Genomic DNA, 12,726 nt, shown 5'->3' with positions numbered 1-12,726 from the left:
GCCGCAGGTCCTTATGTCTGTGTCCCATAAGGGGAGAGGACACAGACGCACGGCTGGGGTCCCACCCGCCCAGCCCCCTGGCTCGCCCTCCCTCGCCGGCGCTAGGGCTTGGTCGGCACCTGCGGGTCCTGGCCCTCCGGGTCGGCTGTCGTCTGCGGGTCCCCCTCCGCGGCCTCGTCGCCCTGCCTCGGTCCCTCCTCCGGCGTCTTATCGGTTGCCTGCGGGCCCCCCGACGGCGGCTCCTCATTCGCCTGCTGGTCCTCCCGCTCTGGCGTGTCGGAGGACGTCGCCGTCTGCTGCGGCTCCCCCTCTCTCCTTGCCCTCGCCAGGGTCCCTTCCAGCTCCTTCGTCCCCTTCCCTGGTCTCCCCTCCGACTCCCTCCTTCGTCCCTGCGTCTGTCCCTCACCCCGTCTCCTCGGCCCCTCCGGCTCCGGCCTCCCGGCCGCCTGCAGCCCTTCCGGCTGCCTCCCGTCGCCCGCTGGGTCTCCCTCGGGCTCCTCTTGGTTCCCCCTCCTTCTCTCCCTGGCCTCCCGTCTTTGTCCCTCCTGCCTCTGCTCCCCCTCGCTTTGTTCCTCCTGTCTCTGTCCCTCCTCTCTTTGTCCCTCGTCCCTCTGGCTTCTGCTCCTCTTTCCCCGATGTTCCCTTCGTTCACTCCCGGTCCTTTTGTCCTGCCTGTTCCCTCCGTGTCCCCCTTTCTGATCTGTTTCTCTGCCTTTCCTGTCTTATGTCAAGTCTTGTCCTGGCTCCTTCCCCTGTGCCAGTTCTGTCTGTCCGTTCTGTTCCCTGTCCCTCATTAATGAGGTTTTATATAGATATACATATATGCCCGGCTTGTCCGCTCCTCGTGTGTGCCACGCCCCCTGATTACCCACGTGTGCTTCCCTGATCGTCTCCTGCTTTGCCCGATTACTTTGATTAGTCATGACCTATTTTAAGTCCTGGTCTTACCTGTTTGCCCTGTCCGTCATTGTAGTTTGTCAATGCCTGCGTTCCGTCCTGCTCTACCCGCTCCGTTTCCCCGATTAAAGACCCGTTTTCACAAACACAAAAAAAACTATATGTATACATATACATACACTGAACAAAAATATAAACGCAACACTTTTGTTTTTGCTCCCATTTTTCATGAGATGGACTTAAAGATCTACAATTCATTCCAGATACACAATATTATTATTAGCTGTTATTCACCTTATAGTAAAAGGCCTTTGGGCATGGAAGTTATGCATATGAAGTACTGCAAAGACAAAATTTTTGTCTCTTCAAAATAGGAGCCATTGGCTTCGATGACAGCATTGCGGACTCAACCAGCTAACATATGTACCCACCTGGACCGTTTCTCCAACAGTCCTCGAGTTTCCACAAGTTCTGCGCGCAAGCTGGCTACCTTACTCTTACTCTCATCCAACTGATCCCAAACCAGCTCTATAGAGTTTAGGTTGGGGGGCTGTGGGGACCATCTCTTTCCTAGTTCACAAGGTAATAAGCTACTTGCATAACCTTCAAGGTGGGCTTTGGGTCATTATCTTGCTGAAAAACAAGTCATTTTCAGTAGGTGTGTCCAGAATTTTTAACTAGAATAGGAGCCAGCAACCCTAGAACAATTTGGGGGTTAGGGTCCTTGCTCAAGGGCCCAGTGGTGAAATCACTCTGCCAACCCTGCCAACCAGCAACCTTCTTTTCATGGGCAAACATCACAGAGCCACACAACACCCCTATGTTAACAGTAAGAAGTGAGTGACTGAGCTGTGTGTGTGTGTGTGTGGCTCAGCTGGTTAGGATGCCAGCGTTATCATCAGAAGATCACTGGTTCACATCACTGGTGATCACACCACTGGGCCGGCGAGTTTGCTCTAGGGACAGGCTGACCCTGATTTCTCAAAAAAAAAAAAAAAAAAAACATTCTTCACTTTGGATAAAACTGTCTGCTAAATATTTACAACATTAAGTAAATAAAAGTGAAAGTCTCCCTCTTTATATGACAAGACATCCGCAGCTTGCGAAGGACAGTCAGTCCGTAACGAGTACAAAAAACTGGCCTTGCCGATCGGCTCTTCAAAGGTAAATAAAGATTAAGGTTATGACGGCGACAAGCAAAACGGACCTGGTACGTGGAAGGCGGGCTGCTCTGAGATGCCAGGCAGGGGGCGATAGTCGTGGGGCCGCCTGATTTTTAACGACTGACCCTGGAAAATGATGCCGTCGAAGGCCATTGCCTGCGTGGTCTCATCCACGGACCGAAACTAGGGCAGAACGAAGAACGTCGTTAATCAGGGAAGGCTGCGGTCTCCGCCTGGACACAGCAGCCATTAGGCAGGAAAGACTCTTACTTCAAGGAAGGCAAAGTTCTTGTCCTGGTTTATCTGAACAGCGAGGACGGGATTGGTGGGACCTTGACATAAGCCAGCCAATCGCATCTGGGTATTGAAGAAATCCGCCATGGCCTCCTAAAAAGACAGGCAGACACACTGAATGAAGACAGGCAGACGTCTGAAGACATCAAAACAGGCAAACGAGAAAAAAAATGACTGACAAGTCTAGTACATTTATCTATTTATTTTGCGGACACTTTCATCCAAAGCAACATACATTTCATTGAAGAAGCAGGACCAGACAGTTCCTAGAGCAAATAGTGCTTAAGGGCTGCGCTCGGGGGCCCAATGGTGAAATCACTCTGCTGCCCAAGGGATTTGAACCAACAACCTTCTTGTGACCGGCTCAGTGTCCTAACTCACTGAGCTACACATGACACCAGTATGCATGACAGAAGGCAACGCGGGACTTTGCCTGGACTCACCTCCGTCAGGCCGAAGGGGATGTTGCCGACATAAAGCCGCCTGGCCTGCCGGGTCATCTGGCTGCCGACCATCGGCACCTGGGTGGGCGTCACTGCCACGCCGCTGGTGGTGGATGTTGCCAGTAAAGCTATCGTGGGGATCTGCCCTGCAGCTGTGGGGAGGAGAAAGGGCTTCAAGACCCCAACCAGGGACGGCCAGAACATCCGGATCGTCGCCTTCATTTGCTTCTAACCCCTAGGTTTAAGCTCTCTTCACACTGTCTGAAATCATCCCAAGTGTTATTCCCTCTTTGACCAGCAGGGGGGAGGAGGGCACTCCAGAATAAATGCTTTCATTGCAACCAATATACCATAACCTTGCAATACTGAACTAGCACACATGGAAGCGTCGCATCCAAACCTTGCATTGCCTTGTACTGCATGGGGGTGATGTGCTCGAATCCCGGAGGGGGAACATCCCAGTACTTGTATGTCCTTTTCTTACGGCTTCTCCGAGGAGAGTAGCTGCCCAAACACAAAACAGAAGGTTGTTTTCCCCAAACAATACAGTGTAAACACTCAGAATCTGGCAAAAACAAACAGATGGCAGAATGTTTACATTTAACTTTGGATCGCAGGCAGTTTAAGGTCATGAGGGTGTGACCATGCGCCACTTTTTAGGCTGGCTTTGAGGTCCCATCGCTATGGCGGGGGCTACTTATAAACGCCAGTTAAAATTTAATATGGGTACAGTCCCCCTTCCCACCACGAAGAAACCAATTGGTTGATTGTGAAAGAAACTTGTTAAGAGGCCTCAAACCATGCTAGATATCAGCTTCAGTGCCTGTAACCGGGACCGTGAGGGGGGGTACCTGTGCTTCTTGTGCTCGCGTGAGCTGCTCCGTCGGTCACGACCCTTGCGGTCGCGGCTGCTGCTGCGCTTCTCGTGACTCCGCCCCCTGGAGTCCTTGCTCCAGCGGCGGTGCTTCTCGCCACGGCTCAGAGACCGGCTGCGGCTACGCTTCTTGTGTCGCTCCTTCTCCCGCTCTGGGGGACGACACCGTGGTACCAGTGAGACGGTGGGCGGAGCGACATGACTGCCCCCCTACCATCCATTTCGATAAATCCAAGATGTGTAACTCAGAGGGATTATGAATGTGTGTCCGGATGGTTGTGGGTTTGAAGCCCATGAGTCACAGAGTAATCATATTACCAACTTCCCTGGGGTGCTGGATGCTGACTGACCCAGCGCTATGCCTTAAAAGTCACTTACGGAGACCAAGATGTGGTACGGGGTCTAACTCCCCAGTTTCCTCACCAGAATGAAGCACCTCCATTCAATTCACATATTCAATCACACCCTCCTGAAACAAACACACCCATCTCTCAATGGCTAATAATTTCAAGGGCACAAGGACATCCCCTTGAATGTCAGTCTGTTGTGAAACAATAAAAACATAACCAGACTAATTAATGATATAGGAGCACAGTGGTGAGTACAGTTGCCTCACGCCTCCGAGTCTGGAGGCCTGAATTTTGCCTCTGCTCTCTGTATGGGGAATTTGCCTGGAATAGGCTCCAGGGGAGCCTGACTAAGATAACTGGTTGGACGATGGATGGGTAATTAATATCGTTTCAATCTGACAGACAGCACTTTATTAAACTAGCAATAAAATATCACCTTTCTATCCCAGCAGGTCCTTCATATAGAAGCTTAAATAAATCCCTGAAGGTGCAGTTTTCAGTGAAGCATTTAAACGCAGGTGCTGCTCGAGGAATCAGCTTCATGCATCAGTTATAACAGCGTTACGGTAATGCACCGCTGCAAAAGTACAGACACGGAGCGGCCAATGCATCTTACGTAAATCGGTAATAACCAATTACCGCAATCGCAGGCATAGTCAGAGCGCAGATATGAATGACTGGAACTGCTAGTTTATCAAACACGGCGGCACTTAGTGCTCGTCTAGCCGAATCAGGTCGTTTCGAATGACATTTTAGTGATTTAGTGATAAGGAGCTGATATGACAAGATTGCCATTTGATAGGTACATAAATCAATCCTACTTTCGACTCCGTTGTAACGCATGTTGTATATTTCAGTTGCGTTAGTATGGCTTAAGTTTATTCAGTTTACTGGATTCTCTGCACTTTAATGAAGTTATATGTGTATTGTTATATAACTGTACATCATTGTTAGTTACTGCTATCCGCTGTAAAGGTAGATACAGGTGCAAGACTTTGCAATAACGACCTAAAAGCAGTTGTTATGATTCCAGGGAACGCGGCTGATTTTTAGAGTCTATACATCATGAAGAAACGGCGATCGTGTGAGAAAGACTTATTCTGTACGGATGACAGGGCCAGCATTTCGGACCCAAGGGAAAGGCTATTGTGCATCGGAAAGAGACAAAATCATATCATTATATAGAAAACTCGTCGTAGTATTTAAAGACCAAGTAACTAACACTGTTATTAAGTGCGGACTTTAAATCAAGTGGTCGCGGTCGTTTTTATTTGCATAAAACTTTAAACGTGATCTTGAAAATATAACGCTTGCAACAAACATCCATGCATAGTGTGTTACTGCGAATGAAAATACGCGGGTCGCAATTTATGATCCAAGTGTATAATGGTAAATAATTAAATAAATAAAACCGCAGGCTTTCACATCGAGTGCACCCCAATAACGTTTCATTGAAATGTCCATGTTATGTACGCCGGGCACTGATGGATGCAGGCCTAGCGATCTCTATAACAATGCCAAGCAAAGAATGTCACTGATTTACCAAAGCGGTCAGTTTTCGGGGATCCTGCGGCAGCTGGGAGAAGAAGAATCGGGCAGGTTTCAGAATCGGCGAGCGCTCGGATAAAAGGCACCGATTTCCCAGCCGCGCTTTTCTTTTCGGAACCAGCAGAAGTGCCCTCCGCACCATCCTCGGCGCTAGGACACGCCGGCCACTTTATTACCCTAAAACAGGGAGCATACACCGATCTTCAAAGCCAAACTTACCTTGCCGATTTTCGCTTAACTGCTTCTCAAACTCATCGAAATCGGACATTTTTCAGTCCGTACTAAAGACGTATTGCAAAATAAGCAGAGGTCCAACAGTAGGCCTTTGAATGGGCTACAGGCTGCATTGGGTTCTGCTGCTTTTTCTTCCGAGTCGCCTGCCCCTCCTCCCCCGAAGTCATCGGCTCTTCCTCGGTTGTATCACACACAGGTTCGGAAACATTCGATGCGCATTACCGTCCCCTCCTGCACTGGAGGGTTAAGGACAACGTGATTATATCGAACCAAAATTGAAATGTGCAAGTTGACTTTCCTAGTTATACGTCTTCATTTTTATTCTGGGTTTAACAACCATGAGTTTATGACGTATTTTACATGATTAGTTGGCGACTGGACCTTATTGTTTATATCTCTTATTAAGGATCCATCCATCCATACATCAATTATCAAAACCACACACTTACAATCCGAGTCTAGTTTCATATGCTGCGCTGCTGAGCGACCCGCAGAATATTATGCATGAGTACAAGTCACAAGCCCCGTTTCCACTAACACGGGGCCGGTTCTAGCTTGGTGCCTTTTGAGACCGAGGCAAAAAGATGCAGACTCTCCCCGTCGGGGAATCGAACCCCGGTCTCCCGCGTGACAGGCGGGGATACTCACCACTATACTAACGAGGAGATGTACGCGCACTACTTTTACATCTTCAAGATAAACAGCGGATGACTACTAACATTTGCGAGTAATCAATGACTGAGCTTCATGTCATGACCATGGTGCTCAAGAGAAGAAAAAATACATAATGTACGTCCACTGATACCAGAACAACCATATAGCTTTATACTAAGACGATGATTAAACGGAAAATTCCTTTACAAAACACTGCAACAAAATCATAGTTTCGCAATATTACATCGTGCAACGGGACACAGTGTAAGTACGTGAAGTCGGTAATTAAATCAAGAAAAAAAAGTGAGAGGAAAAGAATACTTTTCTATTATCATATTTTTCTAACTGGCCAAACTGAGTCATATTTTGATTATACACACTAACAGAAAAACAGTGCAAATCTCCGGTAGTCCGTTTCACTTGCGCTCCGCTATGGGGCAGTAACAAGCAGAGCTTAAGTGTGGAAGGAAAAAAAAAACACAGGACAGCATCAATCCCAACTTCACAAACGCCGGAGATCGAGATGCTGTAAGCATGACAATTAACATCTTTATCCAAGGGAACAGCTGCAAGACACAGATGCCGCGCCTAACAAAGGTAGGATCGATTCCGAAGTTCAGGCATTTACAGACGCGGACTCTTCTGGAGTTGATTTTTTTCGGGAGATACGCATCAACTTCAAAAGTATGAACCGCATTATATCTATATCTGTTATGACGTTGTAGCTATTGATACTGATGCATCACAAAAATAATTTAAATGTTTTTTCATTCTGACATATGTTCGTTCGGACGAGGATTTTATTATATGAGATAAGTTTTAAATGAAAACTTTTTTTAATCTATATGATTAATTCTCGAATCTAAGCCAGACTTCACATAAATCATTCATTCATAAATATAATGGAACATACAACATCCAGGTATCCATGAAATTTATGATCAGGCTATACGTTTGTGATAACAACAAAACAACACAACATGTATATTTACAATATATGGGCCTATTGTTTAATATTGCCTCCAAATTATAGCCAGACAATAACGCAATAGGCCGACATCAAACTATTTTCATGTAAAACAAAAGTGCTGGCAGTTTGCTTGTGCTTACAGACCCCGCCTTGAGCCCATCCAGAAAGATCCCAAAAATAACCGACAAGCAAAGGTTGTAACAATCTGAGCATGTTTAGTTTAATGTAATCAGGAGCCGAATTAATAACGCGAATAAATGATCAAACCGAAAGTCTGTAGTCGGGAATATCCGATAACGTCTTTGACGTGCAGTTAAGATAGTCAGAGGAAAAACCTTGTAGTTTACTTATATATATGCCTAAATATATGAGTGTGTCTCTCCGGTGATTTAATGATGAATATAACGATTACATATCAAATCACACATTAAGCAATTATTATATTACTAGGTTGAACGTTTTCACTATGTCTGTCGTCACCTTGATTTCACGATTTTGACTATTCTTCTTATCCCAGATTGAACAAGTCATTGTGGCGATGCAAGATCCCGACATGGGGATAAAGATGAAGAATCAAAGACTGTTAATCACAGTGATTCCACATGCGATGACAGGTGCACGATACATATTTTACTTTTTAAAAATAATTTTTCGTGCCGCCCGGGTTGTCTTACACCCGGCCGTGCAGTGTCCCGGGGGCCGGGTCCTAATGGTCATTTAAGCCCTTCACAGGAAAGCCCATACATCGGCGGTCTTCGGGAATCCTGTGCATTAAGACTGTCATCGATCTCCTTGCGCTCATATTTATTTATGTAATTTATTTATCGAGTTCAGCGTTTTTGATTTATGACGGCTTAATGCATTTCTCGACTCTAACTAGATGCCTTCCTCGCTATGCCTTCCCAGGAAATGATATCGTGGAGTGGCTAATTCAGAAGTACTCCATCATGGAAGAAGGTAGGGCCGAGAAGTATGTAGGGAAGCGTTACCTGGTGCTCTTATGTGAGGTTAATCGATTGTTTTTTTCCCTTCGTGACGACGATGGCGCCCCTGCTGGCGAAAGACGTCATCAGGTTTTTTTTTTTTTGTAATAAAATAACAGAAATAAACGAGTCTTTTGAATAATAAATACAAATGAAGTAATAGAATTTGTCATCCATACAACAGATTAGCCTAGCTGCATTTATGTGTAAGCATATGCAATTCACGTGTCTGACAGAAGCATGTTCTGTTCCATTGATATTGCTGAGCCTGTGAATTAATAAATGTCAGAATTGAGCTTGTCCATAACATAGACACCCCATTCGCCTGAAGCTTTTGGGATTTTCTTCCCCTGGCGTCAATTTATCTGCTGAATTATTTATCTTTCTGCTGAGAGGCTATTAGTACAAATAATCTGTAGGCCAGTCCCGAGTCGCGCCGCTACGCATGCTGAGCTGTACGGTTTGATAGTCCCGATGAAAACTTCGCTGATAGCCAGAGGCAGTCAGTCATGCCTGGAGAAATATCGCTATCCGTCTCCCTCATTATGCACTTCTGCAAGACGCTGTTGTCCTGAATTCCCGGGCGATGCAGATGAGGTTTTAAATAGCAAGGGAGCAGATTTCCCTGATTTACAGCCCAGATTGGAAAAGAAGTCGGAATGGAAAGGAGGGGACTTTTAGGCAGTAGATGGCAGATGCATTAACAGACTTGAATGGGCAAAAAACCTGTTGCCCCGGTAAGCAGTTACCCCTCCCTGTAAACACTAGGCTTCCCCCTAGCAGCGCTGTTGCTGCGCCGGTCTGAAACCCCCGGGAGCGCCTGACTGCCAATGGCCGCGGAGGCAGCCGGAAAGTGGAAAGTCCCAATTACTCGTAATTAATTATAGTTCCGATGAGGAATGCACCATCCCCGCGGCTTATTCTGTGCACCATGTCAACGTTTTTTCCAGTTACTTGCTATACCGTAAAATAAAATATAATATGCCTACTCAGTTTCTAGTTATCGTGTGTTCTACTGTATTCCACTGACAAAAATTTAGAGAATTACTATGCCTAAATCTGGGCTACGAGTAGTGGATTTGTTTGAGCTTTGAGTAGTTTACGTGGAAATGAGTGACCACTTTGTGTGTTTTCAGAGGCACTTCATGTGGGGAATCTGATCGTGAAGCACGGCTACATTTACCCCCTAAAGGACCCCAGGACGCTCGTCCTGCGGCCCGACGAGACGCCGTATCGCTTCCAGGTAACCTAAAACCACGGTTTCTTCAGATGGAGGGCAGCGCGAGAGGGTGGTGGCCATGTGGGGGGGCACGCATATCGAAACTATTCGTTGGAGAGACTGCGGAATTACCGTGTAGGACAGTATTTCTCAATCTGGTCCGGGCTCCAGAGCTGAGAGGGTGCAAAAACGTAGACTGTCTGGTAGGGAGCTGGGAGGGAGCAAAAACGTGGATCATCTGTGTGTCGCCGAGGACCGGATTGGGAAACACTGATGTATGAGAACCAATGCCAGTTAAAGTAGCAAAATGCCTTCCACCCGCCTTGTCCCTGACATGTTAAATCACAAAGCACCTTTGTCACGCTGCTTCTGAATAGTTTCAAATGACAGCATCTCCTTTTTGCTAGACTCCGTACTTCTGGAGCTCTCAGCAGTGGCCAGCCTCCGAGCTAGATTACGGTGATTACCAATTATTAATCATGTGCTCGCCTATTACATCATTACTTCCCTTTACTAGAATAATAGAAAAACACAGTTTCTTGCCATGTCTTTCTTTTGCTCTTCTAAAGCGATTTATTTGACTAAGAAGAATATCAGAAAGCAAGGGCAGCTGATAGACTATGAAAAGGTAAGAGAAAATTTTTATTTATGTACATTTCAATGCTATTCTTATTCGCTGGTCTGAAGCATTGCTTGATGAGATCATGTGATAGCTGAATGCTCATGGGAGTTTTACTTACACAAAATATTATGAGGGTAGAAGGAAAAATGATTGGTTCAGAGAGATAACCAATTAGATTGTACATGAGGTGGATCCGAGCAACTAGAGGAGGCAGGAGCAACCAATCAGATGTCTTGGTCCTGCCTCCTCTGCAATCTGATTGGTTATCTATCCGAACCAATCATTTTCCTTCTGCCCTCAGAACATTTTTGTGTAAGAAAACCTCCCACCAATTATGCACATAGTAGGATCGCACATAGACATCCACCAACTTGCCGCCATGTTGCGTCAGGGTCAACGCATTTTAGGTTCTCATCAGTAAGAGGGTTTGTGAATCCGACACTGCCAGCTGATATCCTGGGAGGGGTTCGGCCTGTGAGTCATAACGTGAACCCATGCAGCAACGCAGCCAGCCGTGCGACCTGGCAATGTCGCATTTAAACATCGTCTCCGCAGGACAGCTACAACATGTTGCACAAACGGATCAACCACACCTGGGACTTCGTGGTGATGCAGGCGAAGGAGCAGCTCAGGTAAACCCCACCCCAGCCCGGGAATACTGTCGCATCGAGCTATGAAATCAATTTCATAAATGCACACAAGGGGACAGATGAGAATGGATGAATAAATCTCGTATTAAGAGGATGATGATGTTACCTAAATTAAAAAGTAACATGGTGTGTGGTCATAATTTCCCTCCTATCTGTTAAATCAGACCTCAGCCTAAACACTAGAGTCGGAAATCCATTTCTAAGTGAAAAAGGAAACAGAAAAATGAAAACCCTACCTTGCAGTTCAGTGATTACCGCTATATGCTAATTACCCAGTATGCTTTCTGACTCTCCATCGACTGCTCTGCTCCTACCAGGGCAGCCAAACAGAGGCGCAAGGCGGACCGCATCGTGCTGGAATGTCAGGAACAGGCCTACTGGCTCGTCAACAGACCGCCAGTAAGCACCTCCCCCGAAACCCCTGACTCCCTACATCTGCCCCGGCGAAAACCCAGTATGCTGTGATTAGAGTAAAGCACACACTGGGTAAACCTGAACTCAATGCACCTTGGCAGCTCGAATATCGCCTCAGGCTGGGGGCGATTCTAGGATTTTTTTGAGGTTGTGGGGCAGAGTGGTGGCTCTGGGCCTAGGGATCTGTGCAAGCAAGTGGAAGGTTGTTGGTTCAAATCCTGTGAATGCCCAGAGTGATTCTACTCCGTTGGGCCTTTCAGCAAGGGCCTTAACCTGCAATTGCTTTGTCCTGGGTATGACATTAATCTACATGCAGGCCTGTTAGGAGATCCTTCAACTTACAGGGGAAACTTGGCAGGATTGGCAGGAAGGCATAGGCAGGGTCCCATTCCCCCACAGAGAGCTGGGGGGTTGTGCAGTTCTCTCCCACGACAACGGGTTTGTTCAATGAAGGAAGGCAAAGGAAACATCTGTAAGGACATATGGAACATTTCCGGTATAATTTTCGATCTCCGTCATCTCCAGAGCATTGAGCTCAGCAAAATTCACGGGGGGGGGGGGGGGGGGGGAGTTTTATCTTCGTTAAGTAAGACACACAGAGTGTCTCCATGCATACTTTGTGGGGGAGGAATATATCACTTCAGGCCTGATAACCCACTACTGCTTCAGTGTGATCATGAAATATTTACTTAGCTGGGAAGAAGCCTATGTTCTGTGGGACGAGAGCTTTCAGAAGACAGACAGGACAGCAGGCTGCGGGAATGAGCAACTGCACCCTCGCTGAGTGTAATTTGGAGTTCATGAATAACACAGGAGAGTGGAGAATGAAAGTGTGGGACAGGAGCAGAGTGTGGTGTGTATCTGGCTTAATCCCGGCCGTCACTAGGGCCCCTTTCTGCTGGGTGCGCAGCATCTCTCAGGGCTAATAAGCATCAGCGTTTATGTGGGCCATTATCCCCATCCGGGGCGGCATCAGGAGGTGGGAATGGCAGCCACGCAGCTGCGGATCACATCCTAAATTCAGCTTATTTTGCAGATGTACCTTTTATTGAGACTAGAGCAGTTGGGGGTTTAGGGACTTCTCTCAGGGGTCCAGTGGTGATGTCACTCTGCTGACTGTGGGATTTAAACCGGCAACCTTCCAGTCATAGGCGGCGACTGCCAACCCGCTCAGCCACACACCACCTTCATTGATGAAACCCACCGTTTTGACGCCAATTAGACGGAAACACAGTTGAGCCAAAAACCACGCAGCGTAGGGCCCCCCAGTCAGGTGCTGCTCGTGTTTAAAAGGCAGGGACGCTCTGCACTCTGGTACGGCCAGGTGGACGGGGGAAGCTGGGGGGGGGGGGGGGGATTAAAACCAGCAAATGACAAAATGGCCGCTTCCTGCCTCCTTTCTCTTTGCCCG

General features: G+C 47.1%; 1 non-coding gene across 1 annotated transcript; it reads right to left on the bottom strand.

The window, feature by feature from the left end:
• Positions 1-6,396: 6,396 nt before the first annotated feature.
• On the bottom strand, positions 6,397-6,468 carry trnad-guc (transfer RNA aspartic acid (anticodon GUC)). Its single transcript has one exon. It is a non-coding gene; the product is annotated as a tRNA-Asp (tRNA).
• Positions 6,469-12,726: the final 6,258 nt, after the last annotated feature.

The sequence above is a fragment of the Brienomyrus brachyistius genome, unplaced genomic scaffold (genome assembly GCF_023856365.1).
Source record: "Brienomyrus brachyistius isolate T26 unplaced genomic scaffold, BBRACH_0.4 scaffold223, whole genome shotgun sequence".
NCBI classification, from domain to species: Eukaryota; Metazoa; Chordata; class Actinopteri; order Osteoglossiformes; family Mormyridae; genus Brienomyrus; species Brienomyrus brachyistius.
The sequence above is the reverse complement of the archived record's forward strand: the minus strand, read 5'-3'. Positions and strand labels throughout refer to the sequence as shown.